Source organism: Manis pentadactyla, chromosome 4 (assembly GCF_030020395.1).
Source record: "Manis pentadactyla isolate mManPen7 chromosome 4, mManPen7.hap1, whole genome shotgun sequence".
Taxonomy (NCBI): Eukaryota; Metazoa; Chordata; class Mammalia; order Pholidota; family Manidae; genus Manis; species Manis pentadactyla.
In genome coordinates this window covers 176,107,613-176,129,790 of record NC_080022.1, presented here as the reverse complement: position 1 = coordinate 176,129,790, position 22,178 = coordinate 176,107,613, and the positions used below count along the sequence as shown (strand labels likewise).

At 43.9% G+C, this 22,178-nt stretch overlaps 1 protein-coding gene across 7 annotated transcripts in view; it reads left to right on the top strand.

Moving 5' to 3' along the window:
• The window catches only part of TEX2 (testis expressed 2), a 92,986-nt gene that overhangs the window by 8,039 nt on the left and 62,769 nt on the right, over positions 1–22,178 (top strand). Inside the window, exons 2-3 of one of the 7 annotated variants that reach the window (XM_057501620.1) lie at positions 10,306–10,427; positions 14,713–14,787. The exons of 5 other annotated variants lie outside the window; for them this stretch is intronic. The gene's annotated coding sequence lies outside the window, so the exon portion shown is untranslated. The remainder of the gene's footprint in view (positions 1–10,305; positions 10,428–14,712; positions 14,788–22,178) is intronic. One more of the 7 variants, XM_057501621.1, reaches the window with a different exon arrangement.

Sequence of the window (22,178 nt, the reverse complement as noted above, 5' to 3'; positions counted from 1 at the left end):
ACTGTTGATTTTTATCTTTAAACATTTCTTGGATGGTTCTTTCTCTCCAGCTTCGTTGCCACCACTCTCATCCGCATGACCATCTTTTGCTTGGAAGACGGCAGCCGTCACCTCTCTGCTCTCCCCACAGCTCCTCCTCCTCATTTCTGGTCTGTTCACCCCACTGCAATCAGAGTGACTTTAAAATTTCCTAATATGATAATGTCTCGTCCTTGCTCAAAACCCTTTGAGGGTTTCTTGTGGCTCCTGAGAGATCCATATTCCGAACATGTTCTGAACAGTGCTGTGTGACGGAGCCCCTCCTGCCTTAGCTCCAGCCTGGGCTGTGCCTCTCTCCTCCCGGTTTATTAAATGCCAGGCACCTTTCTGCTCCCAGCTGGAAGGGACCTAGGACTTCCAGGAACTGAACCACCTGCTCCCTCTTCAGCAAACAGCTCTGCCCCCTCATCTCCCTCCCTCTTTCTTTGTCTTTCATAGCACTTTTCAAGATTTCTTATGATGGCTTCTTTAGTGGACATCAGCTTTTCCCCTTCCTCCAGGAGGGCAGGGACCTTGCCTATTTTGCTCACCATTGTGTGCCCAGGGCCTAGCACAGTATCTGACCCACTGTACATGCTTCTTAGATGTCTGTTGGGTGATGAAGGATGAATGAATGAATTCAACCACAGTAGAAAACAAGGGGAAACTTGGGGTTTTTTTGGGGCTTGAATAGAGTAGAATCACCCAGGAAGGGAATAGGGGGGAAAAAGAGTCTGTGGGGATCCACTTTTGGAGCTGTTCAGGGGGGTTAGCATATTCTGTGCCTGTGACCCAGATTTGAGATGTATTTGCACTTTCAAAGGTGGGTCTCTGGTCTGGATGGGCGTCCTGTCCCCACTGCAGGGAGCACGGCTCTCTCCCTGAGTACTCCACCGGTAGCATGGGCTCCCATTTGGGACCTCAAGGTTGGACTCTTCCATGTGCCACCCAAGTCAGGAATGTGGTAGTTTTTCTCTCTTTATAGAGGATAGCCATTCTGCCTTGTTCCTGTTTGTATCTCTCTCTTCCCTCTCATCCACCCTCCTCATTCCCATCAGCAAACTAGAGTACCCCATCCATGGGATGTGGTTGGCAGGTATTTAATAGCTCCTGGTACTGCTAAAAAATAATGCCAGGTGGGTCCTACAGAGGGCTCCAGGCCACAGTGGGAGGGAATTCTGGTTACGCCCTGCAGGTGAAGAGGCTTCCTGATGCTGGGAGAGTCCCTGTGGAGCAGGGCAGGGGCTGCTGTGTTTAGATCTCACCCTGCAGATGGGGAGAGTCTCTCCCTTCCTGAGGCTGCCTCTGGATGAGGTGGGGCCTGCCTGTGCTGTCAGGTCCTTCTATCATGTGGGGGGTACTCCCAGGAGACACCTGGACCCTTACTGGAAACTCAGAGGTTCTACATAGGAAATGGAAGCTCTGGAGGCCGAGATGGTAGTTACATTTTCTACAACTTTTGTGATTGCTATTCTGAAAGAGGAAACTGATACGGATGGCATGAGCTGGTTTCCTAGGTAATGGGTTGTTTTGTTAGGGAGGGACTGGCTCCCTAGGCCAGGGCCTCTGATAAGCAGAGAGGATATTTTACGAAGATCAGAGGGTGATATGTTTTGTGGGAGACTTGCACGTCTGGTTAAGAAGGCTCGAAACTGAATATTAAGGGAACCCCAGAAGAGAAAAGTGTACAGGAAAATGCAGAACAGCAGACATAGAGACCTGTGTGACTTAGTGGCAGTGTGGGCCCCCAAGTGGTGCCCAGGAACTCTCAAGTGGAGATTAGCACCAAAGCTGGTGGAGAACACTGCTGAGGGAAGGGGTCAGGTATCTGTAGACTCATGCCTGAGGGCAAGCAATGAATGCCTCTTTTAAATATGATGTGGTAGGTTGGGTTGGAATAGAGCAAAGTAGTGTGGATAAACCTGTCCCCAAAAGAAAACCCTATGGGAGATTCACTCTACGTTGATCACTAAAGGCTGATGGAAAACATTTCAGTTTGGATGGAAAGACCAGTGTGTGTGGGGTGGGGTGGGGGGAGAGGTAGGGGGGTTATGTCACCAGAGGACTCTGCTGTGCAGGAGGGGCAATGATTTTATTCTGTAGACAGATTTTAAAACAGGTCCCTGGGCAGGTATAGTAGACCATGCAGATGTTTGCAGATGAATTTTATTAAAAGTGGATCATGTGGTAAATTCTAGTCCTACTTACTGATAATTTACCTCTGAGAGGTAGAAGTGTGTGTGTGTTGGGGTGGTGCTGTTTGGACCTAATGATGACAAAGAAGGAGAAGCCAGCTGGTGGACAGTGTGGACAGGGTAAGCCATTCAGAGGCCAAGGGAGCCTATGACTGCGGCCCAGAAAGAATCTCAGAGATCGGGTGAGCAGGCTGTCTGCACAGTGTCTGCACTTAGCCACTAGACTCACCAGGCTGAGCATATAGTGTTGTTTCCTTTGATAGGAATGATGGAACTCCTCCTCACCTAAGCTGGCACAGGAGCCATCTTGGTGTCCTCAAATCCAGGTGCTTGTTAGAAGCGACCTCTTGAATGTTAGCCCAGAGCAGTGGCTGATTTGATGTGGCCCCCCCCTTGGTTTCCATCCACCTCACCCCCTTGTGGAGTGGAGAACAGCAACTCCAGGGCCCGAGATGGAAAGCCTGCAGGGAGCTGTCAGCGCAGGTGAGCAGCTTGCCCTGGCTAAGTTCAGAGGCAAGATCAAAGTGGAAAATAAGTCAGAGTAGTAGGACACCCATGGGAAAGGAGTTGCTTCTGTTTTAATTTCCCAGGGTAGGCTCATGTCTGTGGGGATGTGACGACTGGTATTTGATCCTGACTGGGTAAGTTAATAGTTAAGGAGGAACATTAATTTTTTTTTTTAAGGCTAAAACTCCCAGCAGAAATGGCTATCGATCATGCTCTGAGCCAGAGACCAAACTTATTTGGTCAGCCTAGCTTTTGTCTTAAGGCTTGACTCTCATTGAGGAGTGTTGGCAGAGGCTTAATAGCTGAGGTAATTTTAATTCATGAGTCTTATTTGTGGTGTGAAAATCTCATGGAAGGGAAAAACACATCTTGAGTTTCCGAATTACATGATAGTTATTTTTGCAGGAAATGGAGCAAGTACAGGGTCTGGAATTTTCTGGTGGATAGTCAAGCGGTCCTTCCAATTATATGAAGTTATAATTTCAGAGTGCTAATCTTAAAGAATAAAATTAAAAACATGTTTAAAAATGTATGTTTTTTGACCTACAGCTTGGGAGTCTTCCAGAAATTGCAGAGGTTTAACTCTTTCTAAAACCTAACTCTACCATGGCCAATACAAATATTAGCCATTTTGTGTTATTTGTTAGGGTTGACCATTTAATGACAGTTTCCCCGCATGGAAACATTGTCCTGCATTTCTGCAGTGGTAAAGCAGGGGCAGGTCCCTGGGTCGGCCCTGCAGGTCCTGGGCCTGCCTGTCACTGTCAGGTGTGCATCAGTTTCTCTGAGCCACGGTGTGATGCTGTTGCTGAGGGAGGGAGTGGCCCTGCCAGACAAGCAAGAAGCCCAGAAACTGGCTTCAGAACCCTCCTCTAACCACTGTGATGATTTCAAGCCAAGTTCTTTGAGGCTTGAGAAAGGGCTTATCAAATAGGTTGTCCCCACACTGAGTTAAGACTGGCTGGTTATCCAGCGGTCCCTTGAGCATTCAACAGATGCTGCTGCTCAGAAGACAATGGCTGTACTTAGGGACTGTCACTGGGCAGGTCCAGACTCTTGCAGGGAAACTCAGTCTCCTGTGAATCTCTTAAATGAGATTATCTTTAAAGTCTTTACTCACTTTGCTATTCCTTTTAAGGAAGGTCTTTGAAGAATCTTAAAGCAAGTATTTGAATAGTATTAAACATGACACATTCTTAATTATAAAGTGGTTCATTAGATTCTTTTCTCCCAGGTAAGTCAGTATGCCAGTTTTTCTTTCTCTTTCTTTTTTAACTTAGGTGTGTTTTGGAATTTTATTTTGTTTTTCTTTTTTCTTTTTCAGTTATTTGTGGGATGGCCAGAAAGTAACCAGTTTTCCCATTAAGATCTTGGTTCTAGGAGTAAAAATAACGGCAGTTTTGGGTGGCATTGTAAGACTGTTACTTCCTGGAGCAGTCAGTGTGCCAGTTTTTCTTTCTCTTTCTTGTTTAACTTAGGTATGTTTTGGAATTTTATTTTGTTTTTCTTTTTTCTTTTTCAGTTATTTGTGGAATGTCTAGAAAGTAACCAGTTTTCCCATCAAGATCTTGGTTCCAGGAGTAAAAATAACGGCAGTTTTGGGTGGCATTATAAGACTGTTACTTCCTGGAGCAGGACTTCACCCTACCTTCTCTCTCTGTCCTGCCCAGACTCCCAGAAGACTGTGCATCCACCATCCAAATGGGTGTAGATCAAAACTCTACACCTCTTACTCCATGTAATAAGTTCTTTGTATCAGGGTTTTTAACCCTGGGGAAGGGGAGGAAGTCTGTGTCTTCACACAAGCTGAATGTGGAACCGTGTGGGTACTTGTGTATGTGTATTTGATGGAGGGGAGAGAGGATCTGTGATGTTTATCAGGCTTTCAAAAAGCCCTTGAAGGAGAAAGGTTAAGGAAGAACTCCAGCACTAAAGTCTCTGTACTTCTTGTCTAAAATGCTCTAAAGCCAGCTTTTTAGAATGGAAGGACCGATTAACAGTAGGGGATAATGAAGAGCACAGACTACGGGTTTGTCTACGCATGCAAGCCTGGCTGCTCCTCACTAGTCACACCAGGTTATCCCTGGGTCCCTGAAGTCCTCTTCCTCACCGCTGGCCTCTCGTCTCTCCTAAATCCATAAGGTAACCTCTTGGGGAGAGCATTGCATAAACTTGTCCTCTAAGCCAGGCATCCTGAGCCAGGATACTTTCTCTGTTTCCTTAGTTTCTTTGACCAATGCTCTAATTGCCCCTCTAAGTTCTCATGGCTTCTTACCATTTTTTCTTGGGTTTATTTCCTTTAATACTACCTTCTCTTCCTTTTTTTTTTTCTTACTGTTGTTCCCTGTCATTGGCTTTTCTGTTAGGTCTGGTAATTGTCTGTGGCCAGAAAGGGGGCCCTGCGGTAGCCAGAGGACGGGGAGGCTTGTCCTCCCAGCTGTGACTCTGGACAGGTGGATCCTGCCCCTCCCTGGAATGTCTTGGAGTCTCAGCTCACCCCTTCTAGCCCAGAAGTCCAGTGATCTGCTCCTGCAGCCTCTGGCTGGTTAGGAACACACATCTGCCTTTGCTGTCCCTGGCTCTCTCCTTTCTTCCTGGACCTCATGTGTGTCCTGTGATGGTGAGCTCTGGTCATAAAAGTATGATTCTGTTCTATATTGCTTATTCCTATTTTGCCAGACGTAGAAAAGACAGAAGTTATTGCTTTCAGAAAGACCGTTCTTCCAGAGGCAGGCCCATTTATAAGACAACACTGGTGGCAGATGGGCATGAGTTCAATAGAATCCTGGTAGCAGAAATTCAGATTGCAGTCAGATGATCATCTTCTACCTTTGGTAGTTTAAGCTTCTTCCCCTCTGAATTTCTCCGTCAGTGCTCTGTGGGGAGTCCGGGATCTGGCCCTGAAAGGGTCTTGGAGGAAGGTCTCCCCTTGCTACTTCTGAAGTTCCATTAGCCCTGTGGCAGCGCACACCTTCATGTGAAGGTGGCCGTGTGATCCAGGAGACTGCTTAGGAAACCAGAGCTCTTCATTGGCAGAGCTATCCCGTGAGCTAGTAATGCAAGCTTGTTGGTAATTACAGAAAACCTACCGTGAAATTCATCTAAAATTAATGAAGAGTCAGCTGTGTGGGTTTTAAATACAGAGGGAGTTATGGCTCCGACTCTCAGTTACCTGAGGGTGGGTTGTTTCTTGCCAGCTTTTAGCCTTCAGCTGGCCTGCCTTTGCCCCCCAGTGTGCCTGCCCATCTGGTGACATTCCCCCCACACAGACCCATCATAGTGGGGAACTACCAAAAAGTGCAGTGCATTCCCAAGTCAGTTGTTTGGGATTGTCCATTCTAGTTTTCTCTTCTGTGGACACAGAAGTGAAAGGTCCAGTGTATTTAAAAGAAAACAGTAAAACGTATTGAAGAACAAAAACTTGGGAGTGAAAACCAGCTAGAAGAAAAAACATGTCTGCTTTTCCTGACTGATTTTTTTTTAAAGGAGCATTGTTCAATACTTCATTTTGTGTGTATGTCAGCATCAGAAGGTCTCTAGATTAGTGCTTATGTACACCATGATAAATGGTTAAGGTATTTGAGCCTGAAATCTTTCCTGCTTTGGTGACATGTACTTTATCGGCATACTATCCCCTGATTTAATAGGAAGGATCTCTGGTCTGTATATTCTTTTATGTGACCTGAAAAGGACTAACTATTCCATTCAAATAGATTTCAGTTAGGATAACAGTTTTGAGACATCTCGCAATGGTACATTTTCTAGATTCTTAAGATAGAAAGAATTGTCAAATTATAGCAAATAGAGTTAGAAATTATTCTGCAATTTTCTCAGCAGATTGTAATTTCTCCCTCAGTACATCTAGTCATTCTGGAAATAGCAGTGTAAAGGTACCTTTTTTGTAAAACTTGTTATTTTCCAAATACAATGGTACCTTTTGGGTTAGAAGGAATGGTAGAAGAAGGTAGGAGTCTAGGAGAGCAAGCAGAAAACAGTCATTTTCAGCCCTCTCTGTTATTGTACCTTTGGCCTAATTTTTGAAGAAAGACAAAAATTGCCATAAGCATGAAAGAGTATTGGTAACTGGGTAGACTTAGAACAAAAGTTAGATTTTCAAAGTAGCAAGACTACTTTCTTCTGTGGCTTTTAGAAACAAAGGATGTGTGATCACAGCAGGTCTAGCAGCTGGGGTTGGTGGAAGTGGTGAGTTCCAGGAATCTGTAGCATGTTTAAATTTGTAGAATATTTAAATTTCCATGTTAGAAAAAAATCAGAGCAACAGTTTGTTAAAACAAAAAAGTAAATTTTTTAAAAAGGGAAGGGGATGTATGTGTATTAATTCTTATGGATATTGAAAGCATTTTAATTATCTAGGACATGGTTTGTTGAGGGAGCCAGAGAACAGTGGGAATGGTGACTTAAGGGTTACATTTTAATGTAAAAATGCTCAGCCAAGGAAAAAACTTGCCTGGGAGGAAAGTTTCTGTGGAGATGTGCCCTGCATTTTGAGTGATGTACTGAAGCATCAAAGACTCAAGATTAATTTTGATCTTTCTTAGGAAGCTGTATAAAATATTGTGATTCTGAAAAAAAAAAATAAGTTATTATGAAATGTCAAAGCCTTGCAGTGGAAAATGCCAGCATCCAAGAGTCCAAAGCAGATTCAAGAATCCATACCCTCATGCAGACCTTAGCATCCTGGTTTCGGGGCTGCGCAAGCCATGAGGCCCAGCAGGTTGTCTTGGGGCACCCCAGCGATGTGAGGGAGCTGCACCCACAAAAGGAGGGTGGCCTCTAGTACTCTGGCTTCCTAGGATTTTTCCTGGGAAAAGTGTTCGATCCCAAAGTTTTACCAGCTTGATAGAAGCCTCTCACCAGAGGCAGCTCTGAGAAACTTGGTTTCCCAAAATAACCCACAGGATAAAGAGTGGTGTTTTAACTTCCTCTGGGACATATGCCCCTTTGGGCCTCTATGAGCCTCTATGAACTCTCTCCCCAGAAAACCACATGTACCAAATTTTGCATGAAAATGTTAGAACCCTTAATTTAAAATTAATAAAATGCAAGGTTTTGAAGGGATGGTTAGGAGTTTGCTACTGTTAGATACTATTTCTCATGAGAGGGCTGGGGTGCTCACTTGGGAATGTACTTCGGGATTGTGGGACAGTAAGACTTAGCAGGGCTGGAACATGCAGCCTGGCCTCATTGGGGGAGAGTTATGCAACCTGAGAGTGTGCTTCAGGAAGGTACAACTCCCCACCCGCTCAGGGCTGAGGACCAGTATTTCCGTCAGGGGCTTTTTAGAGAAAGTCTTTTTGTCTGAAGACAGTTTTTTTATGCATATTTGAAGAAGCAATACCAACTCTGCATTTATTTCCCTGGTTATTTATATGCTTTTCCCTTAGGGTAACAAGAATGATGTAGCCTTCAACCTAGTGGGTTTTTAGAGCCTGAAATTAATTTGTTAGGTAAATTGCTTCTTATATTAGTTACAAAGGCGGCATTGCATGCTTTATTGTATGTAAATTGACATCAGAATTCTCCCATTTGAGAATGTGTGTTCTTAAGAAAGTACCTTATGAAAACTGCCTATCTTGGATTTGTGTCCTGCTTTCAGATCCTCTGCTGTACTTCCCAATAGGCCTTGAGTGCCGGACAATCTGGGAGTGGGGTGATTCTGACACAAAGGCAGGCCCCAGAGCCACAGGCCTAGAACCTGGAGTCTGGCTGCTGGCAACAGCTCTTTGATTTCCGCCTCTGACCGCTGGTAGATGGTGACTGCAGAGGAGCTTTATTTATGCCATCAAGATCTGGACTTCACCATCATCCAGGAGTAATACCTCCTTTTCCTGAAGGATCCTTTCTTTGCTACACAGCTGGGTTGGAATTTCAGTTTCCTAAAAGAAATGCATTTTCTCAGCAGAATATTATACAAAGTGGTTCTGTGGAAAGGAGAGGTACCATGCCCCTAGTCCTCAGGAAAGCTAGCATTTCTGGGAAGGATACTGTTGAGTAGATATGACTGGGGTTCTAAGGTAGATCTCTCTCGTAGCCACAGTGTCATAATATGTTACATTCTGGAGCTAAAACTTTACAGCCAATTTCTAAAAATACACTCAACTGTAAATGATATATTTATCTTCTGTACTATAGGGAATTTTCTAAAAAAGGCATAAACAGGTTACTTAGGTATTAAGTGCAGGGTTTAGTCACTCATTCATTCAGCCAATAAATATTTAAGTGCCTGTCTGTACAGCAATGGGGACATAGCATTGAATACATTTTTGCCCATATAGCATATGTTCTGTGGGGCAACAGGTAACAAGTTAAGTAGCCATATAACGCAATGTCAGGTAATAATATTGTTCTGAAAAATAAAGAGACTGAGGGTATGGGGAGGCCTTTTTTTTTAGGATAAGGTGTTCAAGGTCTTTCTGACAGAGGAGACATTTGAGCTGGTTCTTCCATTATTTTTACTACAACAAATTTTGGAGAGTAACAGTCATCTTGGTGGCCGTGGAATTCTGGGAGGCTTCCTTGCAGAGATTTAGACTGATGAATTGGAAGGAGCTTTTGAGGAGTTGGGACTTTGGTGTCAGAGACCTTTTCAGAGAGTGATCCAACCTTACCTGGTTTGGTGCCCTCTTTTCCTTACTGTCAGGTTTCCTGCAGCAAACAGCAGGCGGGATGAAGCTGCTGCTGGCCTCATGGCCACAGTTCAAAGCAGGCCGAGCATCTCCCTGCCCCCCAGTTGGCTTGGAACTTGGCCACTTAACCTAGCTTCCTGATGTGCATGCCCGGCAGTCTTTAAAATGCATGAACCAACTCTTCACCAGTCACTCCGGGCGGCATTCCGGAGTGGTCACCACATCCCGAGACCAGCTGACCCAAGCGTGCCCCAAGTCCCAGACAGAGGGGCCTGGGTATAGGGTGAAGGATGGCAGCTGTTGGCCTAAGGCTGTTTTTTTCCTGAATGTCATTTTTAAGCATTGAATCGCAAATTATAAAACAGTCTTTTAGGAAGCAGTATACTTCTGCCAGTGATGCTGCCACTGTTCAAACCCTTCTTCACACCTATGATCTGTTAACCTGGCATTATCCCCCTTACCCACAGCCCCCGGGTATGTTAATGACCAGTATTTGTGTATGGCTCCAGTTGACAGACACATTGCCATACATCTTCCTTTATATTTCATGACATCCTAATGTTATTGCTGCCCCTTTGCAGACCAGGAAACTGAGTCAAAACCAGTCAAGGAAGGAAGTGGGGGAGTAGCCAAACTGGGAGAAACCTATATGGGGGCTTGGATAGAACTGCTTTCATCTCCACACAGTGACTGTGAGGTAGAGTTTATTTTCCCATTTTGGAGATGAAAAACTGAAGCTCAAGAAAGATTGTGTAACTTGCCTTATGCCTCAGCTGGGGTGGGGTGGGGGCCTGAGCTGGGGTTTGCCCCAGGTCTGCGTGAATTGCAAACGTATGCTCTTTCCGCCCTACCAGGTGCCTACCTCACCTGCCTGGGGCCACCTGCCCCTTGCTCCCTTTTTCCTTTTGTAACTCCAGCTCTGCCCTCCTCCTCTTCAGTGTCACCTCAGCCGCTTTGCCGTGTATGGGAGCCAGCGGCCTGCCTGAGTCGGTGCCAGAGCAGCATGGTATGGGCTGGACCGTGGTGGGCAGTGCCACATTGAGAACTGCGTTTATCTCAGGTACTTAGAGAGTTAAGAGACTTCAGAACATTTGTTGACAAAGAGCTTTGTACACATACACATATATGTACATAACTATACTTACATACACATGAGTGTATGTGGGGTAAATAGATATCTCTATAGAGGAAAGTTAAACTCTGTTATTACTAGCATATCAGACAATTGTTTACATTTTTAAACATTGGGTAACCAGTGTGCTTACCACTTGTGTTTTTTCTTCCTCATTTATTATGTTTTCATTTGTATATTTCCTCATTTCTGTATAGTGCACACATTTGCCATTGATAAAGACTATGTAGTATTTCCTGTTAGCATAGACTCCTTGGTTGACCATTTGAGCTGTTAAGCTTTGGTGGGCTGGTAAGGAATTTACCTGATAACATTTTTTTTTTCAGGAAAAAAAGTTCTGAATTTGGCTTAAGAATAAGTGGTTTTTGAAAAAATGTTTTGTAAGTTAAGGGTAGCTCATTCACCGTAGTTTCAATGGATTTTGGCTGGAAACATGTGGTAGGCATCTGATGGAGAACAAACATTTGTTTTTCCCAGATTTGAGTTTACATTTTAATGCAGTAAAAAGAGCTAAGACTTAGTTCTTTTGGGTGTGATTTACATGTCTGACATGGCAAAACTCTTTAAGAAGCTGAAGCAGAGAGGATTGAATTGACAGAGGCAACTCCTTAAAAATTAAGGTTGTCTTGAGACCAAGAATGTAATTGCTGAGTTGTAGGTAATAGTCGAAAAGACTTCCTGAAATAAACATCCCAGCACTGGACCTGCACAGCAGAGAGCTGGCCCCGGGGCGGTAGTCGCTGCTTCCCTTGCCCAGTCTGTGCACTGGTAAAAGGGCTTTCGTTGCTGAAACCTGTTTGATTTTCACTTCTGCCCTTACTAGTAATGATGCCTTAGGCAAGTTTCTCCACTTCTCTGTCTCAGTTTCCTCATTTGGGAAAGGTAAACACAATTCCTGCTTCATAGGGCCATGAAGATTACATGCAGAGTGTCTTGATATGTCTAGGACATAGTCTTCAATAAAAGCTAATTCTCTTTTCTCATTCTGAACTCAGAACTGTGAGTTCGTACAGGCTAAGGGAGTTGTTTGGGTGATGAAGAGACCTCTCGCTGCTCATTTCAAGGGAAAGTTATCTTTCTCCATTTTGAAGTTTTTTTGTTTGCTGCCTAATTTAAATTAGGGTGGCAAAAGTTGAAGAATTCTTTGTGTAGCATTTCTCTTGGAAGATAAATTCCAAAAAGTGGAACCTATGCAGACATTTCTGAAATGGTTTATTATATATGTTATGGTATAGTATTGTTAGAAGTTCATTGCCAGTTCAAGAAAATACTTCATCATCCAGCAAATTCTCTTTCTATTGGTTTTAGATTATTTGTAAGAAATCATGAGTCTCCTCTCTGGGTGGACATGCAATAGTATCAGTTACTGAACCAGAACTTTCACCACCCTTGTGACATCCGCCAAGTGTCAGACTGAGATGTCCCAAACTGCGTCCACTGCATTCCCCTTAAACCTCCTCCTCCTCCTCCTCCCAGATGTGGTAAATCAGAGCACCGGCCACTGTCCTTGTAAGCCCCAAGTCTTACTGAGCCCAAAGACTAGGCTTGTCTGTAAGAGCACCTTCTGGCTCTCCACAGCCTGCCACCAAGTCCCAATCATTTCATCTCTAAGTCTCTTGAGTCCCTCCGTTTATTTCCATAGGCACCTCCATCTCTCACCTAAAGCGTTGTAAGAATCTACCTGACCTTCCCGAGCCCCTTTTCAGTCTGCTTTCACACTACAGCTGGTGAGCTTTTCCACATGTATGTCTGATAGCCTCCATACCTGCCTCCAGACCCCAGACCACACACAATAGCCCTTCAGGTCTTCCTAATTGCTCATGGGATAAAGACCAATTCCTCAATGTGGCCTTCAAGGCCCTGCATGACCTGGTCCCTGCCCACATCTCCAGTCTCATGCTGCATACACTGTACCTGCATCCAACTGGATTTAAATTCCTCCATTAGGCTGTGCTCCTGCCTCAGGTCCCTTGCTCACACCATTCTCTCTTCTAGACTATGGCTGCTCCCATCCCTTAGCCATCGCTGATTCATCATCGAGATGTCAGCCTAATTCCCTACTTGTTCCAGGGACCCTTCCACGACAGGTGCTCAAACTGATCAGGTCTCTCTACTGGCTGGGATCTCTTGGCACCCTTCAAGTTCCTTCATAGCTCTTGCCTTGGTTATTTGACTGCTTTCCCACCACCCCCATCTAAGCTTCCAGAGGGCCGCTTGAGGACTGTGCTGCTTTGTGAATTGTAAGGCAGGATACAAATGACAAGTTCTGAATGCTAAACCATGGCCCCACTCTCAGAGCTTCAATTCCATATGTCTGATTTAAAAGGTTTGGCTTAAATTAAGATGTTTGTGCAAACAGACCTGGAACAGGGCATAAATTGTGAAACCAAGAGAGCCTTATTAGATCTACAGTCAACTCCAAATGCTTGTTTTATGTGCATTAATAAAATGAGAGGAAAATAAGAATTTGTCTTTAGGTGTTATTTTTTAAGTTAATTTCTGTACAGTGGTACCTTGAGACATTTAGATGAACATTTTGTGGAGAGGTTTACATAGGGAAAATCTGTGGTAGCCACTGCATGAGACAGCCAGTAGAAGGGAAGATAGAGACATCAGTACATCACCAGTTAATCAATGGTGTGGACATTAGCTACAGATGGAGCCTCATCTGATGGAGCCTCTCTTAGTGTCTCTGTGAAGTCCCAGTTAATTGTAACCAGCTTCCCCAAAAGATGGAAATAGATTCCCACAGCACACAAAAAGGGATGTGCAGTACTTCAGGAGTTTTTATGATTTTCTTACATGCAATAGAACATTAACTCAAATAGAGCAATGGATTAGAGGGGTGGGATAGGATAGGCAGAGCTGAGGGCTGACGGAGGCCTGCTGGGTTTCTTTTTGCTGTACACTGTCGTTTACTATAAAAAGTCTTCCCAATATGGAACCTATTTCCTTAATAGGTTGATTGTTATCCCAAGCAGGCTTTCAGGGGCCTATAACAACAGAAAGAATTAAGTATTTTAGAGCCTGGTCTGTGAATTACTGCAACTTTTTTTTTTTAATTTTGTTGTCATTAATCTACAATTACATGAAGAACATTATGTTAACTAGGGTCCCCCCTTCACCAAGTCCCCCCCCAAACCCCATTACTGCAACTTTTTTTTTAAAGACACTTTTCAAAGCTTTCCTGAGTTGTCTTTAGACTCAGGGTCCACCCTGGAATTGATGCTCCTCCTGGACAGATAGGGTGAAGGTTTTTGTGTTCCAGAGATGCGGTTGGCACATAGCCAACCCTCAGTAAATGCTGAATGGATGTAACTCTTTCTTGAAGCACAAAGCACCTGTAGAAAGTTTCTGTTGACTCTGGGTTGATAATGTCCACGAAAATATCTGAATGAGGCAGTAGTTTTGTTACCTTGGTAAGTTGCCTAAACCACATTTAGTCTTTTCCTTATCTATAAAAATGTGGAAATAATAATAGTACCTACCTCTCAGAGTTGTTAGTCTTAAATGAGATATTGTTTGTGAAGCACTTAGAGGCCTGGTCCATGTAAAATTAATTGTTAATTGTTGTTAGTGATTCAGAATCCTTCTGATACATCCTCACAAATCAGGACTGTGTCTGCTTGGATCTCGGTGGCCCATGGCCTCCCTTTCCTCCTACAAATAATCCCAGCTGACCAGGGCATGTACTACTCAAGTGCATAAAGGGTGTTCTTTACCACACAAATATAAATGCCTGTCAGTTTTGGAGTGAAAAAACCCTGTATTTTTTCAAGAAAAGAATAGCCATGATACATCTTTACTGAAATAGAAAAACTGCCCAACAGATAGGGTCTTTGAGAACAGGTAATAATATTCCCTGATACATTTCAGCCTATCATATTCATGGGGAAAGAGCAGTGTAATTAATTCTAACAACATTTCTATGCTGTCTGTGCCCAAACTTTACAGTTTATGAAGTGCTGTCCCATTCATTCTTTCTGCCAATAATCTCAAGGGTGAGGTTTCACCATCCTGATCCTTATTTGACAGATCAGAAAATGCAGACCCAGCGAGGCTGTCCCTGAACTGGAGCTTTTTCCTGTTAGCCTCTGCTGTATCTGGCAACACACTCTTGGGTAGTAAGTTATCTGAGTGGGATTTAATGGATCCTAATTGCATGTGGATGGCCAGAAAGTTCAGCTCCTGTTTTGGTGTTTTGCTTTGGCAGAGTGCTCTCTGAGGACTGACAGGAGCTGGAAGAAAAAAACCCACCACCACACTCAGCACTAACCATCTGGAAAGGGTAGGTCACTGCTGTTAGGCAGTTATTGGACCTGTGAAGAGAAAAACATCAAGATCACAACTTAACAGCATTTGTTTCTTTGAAACGTCAGCTGGAGCCCCAGTACAGCCATAAGGATTATAGTGCCTCCAGAATTAGATTAGACGTTTGGTTCCATGCCCTCTACTCGGATTTCTGATTATGAAATGCTACTTGTGCTTATTTTCCCTGATCTGCAGAGAAACAGCTTTTCTCCTGTTACTTTGTGCACCCAGGTTTCTTTTTGATTATCCTTGCCTTTCATTTCTGCCTTCTGGCCTCCTGCTTTGGGCCTTGAGACAGCCATGAAACAGACCCTCAGGAATGGGCAGCTGTGGAGGCCTCGGCTGGAGACCGCCCTCGAGGTCTGACTTCAGGGATGGTGGCTGGGACCTGTCCCAGGAGGTGAGGCCACAAGTCAGTGGGCAAACAGTGTAGACAAGTGTATCAAAGGTCAGGAGCAGAACTTAGTCCAGTTGTGTCCTGTACCCATGGAGCAGCAGCCCACCTATGATTTTTCCATTTAAAATAGCTGAAGGAGTTGATTGATTAACCTTGATGGCACTAGGACTGTTTTTTTTTTCACGGAGGTACAGAGCATTCGCCTCTTAAAAACAACTGCCTCTCGGGTGGTGCCATCTAATGCAGATGTAGACTGGATTAATTAGCTACCTACTTATTCTAGGTAGCTGGGATTGTATTTCTGAGTTGCTGGTGATTCCATCACCTTTTTTCTGTGTGTGGGTGTGTATATTTAAGTAAGTGAAATACCCTGATATCCAGGTTGATTTATACCAGTGAGTCACAATTCCATGGTAAGTATTGGGGCGTGTGTGTACACATACATAGACTGTGATTACTGGGGAACTTTTTCAAATTATATGTCTTCCCTTCCCCCACCCCACTCTTAATTATGATAAGCCCTGAGATGGGGAGGGGTGGCTGGGTCATCTGTGTGAAGACCTTTCCTAGAATTTTCTGGTACACCTGCCTTCTGCTCAAACCCAAAATGCATCTGCCTTTGAGAACTAGGAATAAGAAGGTGATTAGATCTGGCTGGTCATTTGTCCCCATGCAGTCTTCTGGGTGTTGCTCACCTAGGCTAGTCGTTCCAATCTGGCATCTGCAGAGGAACCCATGGGTCCAGGGGGCCGTTTTTGGCATTTCAAAGGACTTAATAGAAACTATACATTTGCTCAAGGTAAGGCACGAAAGCTGCCCAGACCATCAACTTTCCTTGCCTTTGTTTGGAATTGCAAGTCTTTATGGTTTCATGCTGATTCCAATTTCTGATTGGCTGTGGATGACATAAAAGGAATTTCTGAGACAGGAATGGTCTAACTCTACATTGTTAGTAGAGCTGGTATCAGATCTCACTCCCCTTACTGAATATCCTCTTCACCTTTAGAATGAAGTTGACCTTGAATGTGAGCGTCATTGACTATCCAAATTAAGCAACTGATAATCTCTTGCTTACTTAGCTATGCTTATCAGCGTCACACCTGTGGCAGCAATTTGATTTCATAATATTATTATGAACCCTTTGTAAATGTGGATTTTTGGCTAAAATTTAGATCAGCATTGAAATGGAAAAATAGTAATTACTGTTAAATGTTGTTAGAATCTTGCAAAACACGTGGCCAACATGGGGGAGGGACGGAAAAAAAGAGGTTGGTGAAACTACAAATCTCACCCACTGCCCTCATTAGCCAGTTTCCCACTAAAGGCAAAGATAACTCACAGGTCTCTGTAGTTAATACATGGTCTCTGTAGTCTTTTAGGATCCTGTTGATTGTAAGTTCTTTTTGCCTAGTTGTGTTTTTTGTATGCACATCATCCCAAGTTCTGCTTCATTTTGTTTCACAATGTGTGGACCTTTACATATTTCTACTTGGCCCCTGTGTTTGTCATTCTTAATGGTCACAGCTGCCTGAATCTGAAGTCAGACAGTCAGGATGATCTATTTCAGGTGATTAGAGAAGGCTGGAGACAAGCTGTCTGTTTGATCCTTGATAACATGGCTGATGGGGTCAATTCCAGACAGGTCAGCATGGATAAAAGAGATGTGCTCACACCTACTGCAGATACTGATAATAACAGTTGACATACGCTAAATGTTACTTCTTAATTTTCCCAGAAGCCCCTATGAGGCAGACACCGTTATCTTCTTATTTATGAGAGAAAAGAGGCTTTTTTGCAGTAACTCCTCGAGGGTCACACACTGGTAAGCAGTGGAACTGGCATCTGAAGCTCGGTCTGTTTAATGGCAGTTGGAGTTCTTAACCAGGTTTTTCTGTGCATCATGGGGCCCATCCAATTCTCAGCTCAGTTCAGAAAAGTAACCACTTTCCACCTTAATTCTGGCAACAAACACATTTATTAATGTGTATTAAACTCACAGAAGCTTAATATTAAAATATCCAAGCTAGAGAAGGCGCTGCAGGCAAGCAAAGCAGGAGCCCCTGAGAGTCTCCTGTCCGCTTTGGGGACTGTGGGCAGAGTGGTGTGAATGGCCAGCCCACGTGTTCAGTCTTTTCTTTAGTTCCATCTCCTTTAGTCGGCCTTGAAGTTTCTCAGACTTGAAGACACAAAATGATGACTAAGGTTGCCTGATACAGGTATACAGTACTTTGTAGGCGACTCAAGAGATTATCCCAGGGATAATTGTGGCCACAGGCAGCTTTTCGCCCTGACCTTAGAACCTAATCCCCACCAGGGAGTGGCTACCAAGTTCCTGTATATGCTAAAGAGAAACCCTGCTCTGTTCTCTGGATGCATCACAGTTTTCCCATGCTCTCCCTGATGCCTTTCTCCATGGCACTGCTTGGAGTCCCTCTGCTGCATGGAGCAGTCACGGGAGGAATCTCGTCCTCTGACTGCTGTGTGGGCTCCTGTGTATCCGGGAACAGGCAGATTGAATTCCCCTCTACTTTTACAGGGTCTTGTTTCTGTTGAATGAGAAAGTTTCACACATAAATTAAAGCAGACTCATGTCCATGGGCTGGATTGGAAGGTGAGAGTTCAAACTTTAGAAGTCTGGTTGGGGCAGATGGATGAGAAGCTTCTGGGCTTACCTCCAGGGCCTTGGGCTTCCTAGTCTTTAGAATTGTCTTTTTCTGGAGTGTGGGCAGGGACCCTTATTCTAGGTTCCTGGCATTATCTGAACTCAGATGTGTTTTTCTTTTGAGTTATGTATGAATAGTGGTTCTGTGTAGTTGGAAAGGTACATTTGTACCATGAGTTAGGTTATGTTGTGGACTGCCTAAGTTTTGTGGGCCTATGAACCTATTTCCCATTTATTTTCCTTCAGGATAAATGTGTTTTGAATTTCAAACAATTGACCTACAGATGAACTTCTGGAACTCAACCTGCTCTTGGTTAAGGATTCACTTTCTATGATTATTTGTGTGGTATAAATGTAGGAGGTCAGCTGAGGGGCTGGAATCTTCTAGGAGGAAGGCCCAGGGCTTAGTTCAAGCATGAGTGCCTTTGTGGATGAAGCTAGGACTGGACAAGGCAGAGAGAGGGGAAGGCATTTCTAACATAGGGAGCTGCATGAATGGAGGTGGGAAGGAGTCGCTTTTACATGAGCCGGTGGCTCATCAGACCTAACCGGAATGTTGGGAACATGTTGAAGAGTAACTAAAAATGAGGTGGAATGGAGAGGGGAGCTGGGTTATGTTGGGCAGTGAGAACCAAGGAAATTGGATGAGACATGAGCCCATGACAGGTTTTTGAGTGACAGGATGAGAGTGGTGTCTAGAGAAGGCTAGTCTGATGACAGAAGGCCATGTGGGCTGGAGACTGGGAGCAAGGGATGAAGTCAGAGAGGAGTGCAGAGGTGGGAGTGATGAAAGAAGGGCTGAGGCAGCCGGGCTTGGGGAACTGAAGAGGTTTGTAGGATAAGAGAAGACCTTTGGGGTTGAGGCCTTAATGTTGGATGGGCAGTGGTTCCTTGATGGATGAGAGGGAGTTAGTGTGGGGTCGGGTTAGGGTGGCGGGGAATAGATGATCCTTTGGGCTTAGAATTAGGCCTCTTTGGTCCTGGATAGGTTCTGTGTGTGGGTGGAGAGTAGAGAGGAACAGAGAGAAGAAATTCTAGCCAAGCGGTGGGAATAGTGATCCATGTATATGATTAGGAATGGAAGCCAAGATGGCAACTCCTACCCCTTTCCCAGCAAATTTGGGGGAAGGCCATCTGCTTAGAGGGAAAAAGGAGGGAGATAAAACTGGAGGCCTGGATGAGAGAAAAGGCCTGGAACCACACCAGTGAGGCATCTGACTTGGAAATTAGTGAGCTAATTCAGGAGTTCCTGGAAACAGCAATGGCATGAACCAGGTACGCATTCTACAGCCACCTCCTGGTTGGAGTCTACAGCAACCTCCACCTGACCCTCTGCCCCCCGTACCCTCACAGCTGGAATGCAGATGGGCTCAGGCCCAGGGTGAGGATGTCTCACAGCCAGTACATAGCAGTGCTGATGATTTACAGACACTGGTACCAACGGTGGTTTGGTCTTGAAAGCTAGGCCAGCCCTTCTCTTCCCTTGCTCTCCTTCCCACTTAAAAAAAAAGCCAGGCAGAGTAGGAAGGGGATCGTTTTTGTGAGAGGGCCTGGATTTGGTGCCTGTAAGATGTCCCTGAAGGGCTCTGCAGGGTACTGTAGAAGTGAGGGTGGTGGGAGTGTGGAGGTGGTAGTGGTATATCCACAAGAGGGTGAAGCCGAGAGGTGGTGTTGGAGTGTTTGTGTGCAGTAAGAGTGAACAGCATTGGGGTAGAGAGCCTGAAGGGAGCTCTCTCTCTATCACAGCCAGTGCAGAGGCGTCTTGGGCAGGAGATAGCTTTGTGCAGCTTGGCAGTGGTGGGGGAGGGAGGAGGGATGCTTTAGGGGGATCGACACGCGTTCTCTGTTGCCACAGCGCACAGCCGTGCTGATGAGCTGCGTCTTTCTTAGACTTGGCAAACTCTTCCACCTATGACCAGACGAAGTAAGGGATGTTTTCACAGCTGGGCTAAGCAAGACAAGTCCAGAAGATCTCAAAGTATTTGTTAATGCAAGACAAACTGTTTCAATATTATTAGAAAAGTATTTGGACTTAATTGCTTTGGGCACATTAGTCGGTTCGAGTGTACTCTGGTTTCCTTTGCTTGACTTAAGTGGTTGCCAAGAATTCTCTGGTGCAAAATGGAAAAGTAAAACTCTAAGTAGTTCTATTCCATGGACATCGAATCATAGAATCACAGACTATAGAATTTAGAGCTTCCTGGAAAACTCCTTGAAGACAATGGAGGAGAGTGCTTTCAGTTTACAGTGTAAGGATCCAAGGGTCAGGGAGATGAAGTGCTGAGTTCCATCCCTGCCATTTGAGGCCTTGTTCCTCCTCGGAGCGCCTGCCTCTGCTGCCTTGTAGCTTCACTAGGGATGTATTTTCAGTCACTGATTCTGCCACCAACAGAGCAGTGGTCAAAATCTCCTACTTGGGTGGAACTTTTGGGCTGGTTCACATCACTGGGCTGCTCTCAGCGGAGTCCATCCCTGTCACAGTCCACATGGTGTTGGAGGCAGATGGGGGACTGCTACAGGGCCGCTGGGAGGCGTCCCCTCATGCCTTCTCCTCTCACCTCCTCCCATCGCTTTCTTTCTCTCAAAGAGTTTTTTCAACTTATGAAGAATTAATCTGAAATACTTTCCTCATATGGAGAAGCTGAACAATCAGTAGATACTAATGGATTCAGATATGTGACATAGGTTTTCTAGTTTACTAATATAATTTGGAGGGGAGAAAATCCAAATACTTCTGTATTTTGGTTAGAAAATACAAAGAAATAATTGTTCATATAAGTCAGTTCTTCTAAAGTTGAGAGTTTAGTCCATGTACAGGGAACAGAGGACAATATGTATGTTATATACACTGTTGTAAACACCTAAAATGATTTTAGAGATTAATGTTTTATGTTGATGGAATGGAGAAGGCATCCTCGGGAAGTATAAAACCCAGAAAGAGATTCAACACCTCAAAATATAAAACTTTGTATATTTAAAAAATTAAATTAAAAGACAGGTCAGAAGAGGAAGACAAATACCATGCGATGTCAGTAATATGTGGAATCTGAAAAGCAAAACATGAATAAAGAACAGAAACAGACTAAATACAGAGAACAGACTGAGGTTTGCCAGAGGAAGGTGGGTGGGGGAACAGGTGAAATAGGTGAAGGTAATAAAGAGATACAGACTTCCAGTCATAACATAAATAAGTCCCAGGGATGAAATATAATCAGTAATATTGTAATAACTTTGTATGGTGACAGATGGTAACTGCTGTACTTACTGAGTTGAGCCTTTCGTAGTGTATGTAAATGTTGATCAGTATGTTGTATGCCTGAAACTAATATATTATTGTATGTCAACTGTACTAAACAAAAATAAATGTACAAAGGTCAGAGGTGGGGAAAAATATGCAGCGTGCATAGAGAAAGCATTAACCATCCATGATTCATAAAGTAAATTAAGAAAAACCCTCAGGCAAGAAATACAAATGACAAGTTAACAGAAGAGAAGGAGATGGGGAAGAACCTGAAATGATTATCAAAGCATTGAGATGCCTTTTCCCCCTCCATCAGGTAGGCAAAGATTAAAAATAATGTTCAGTCCTGACAAGAGTTCAAGGTGGATACTTTAGACACTGTTGGTAGGAATGTAAATTAGCAAATGGGACAAATTGACAAGACAGTTTTAAATGTTTAAACATGTACCTCCTTTGACCTATGGATTCCACTTCTAGGAATGCATCCTACAGATAGGCTTGCCCTCGTGGGCAAGGTTTGTGTAGAGGGCTTTTCAAGGTAGCATTGTATCTAATAGTGAAAACTGGAAAAAACTCAAGTTCCTGCCCATAAGGAATGATTATGGACGATGGTATATCTGCACTACATAGGAAAAGTGTGTGTGTGTGTGTGTGTGTGTGTGTGTGTGTGTACCTGTCGATTTATATGAAGGGATCCAAGAAATAGTACATGAAAAACAAACTGCACAGCAGAATGTATAGAAGTGTGATCTTATTTAAGACCAAAACCAAAAACAGCATTGTGTTTGTGTATATTTATAAATGCATACCAAAGAACAGGAAGGATACATTCTAAACAGTTGATTTTGGGGGAAACAGGAGTAAACCTCACTTTTCCTTTACATACATCTGTTTTTGAATTGTTTTTTACAATGAGCTTGAAATTGTGGTATGTATTTGTTTTCTTAATTAAAGTATCATTGATATATAATCTTATGAAGGTTTCACATGAGCAACATTGTGGTTTCAGCATTCACCCATATTATCAAGTCCTCATTGCCCCCATTACAGTCACTGTCCATCAGCATA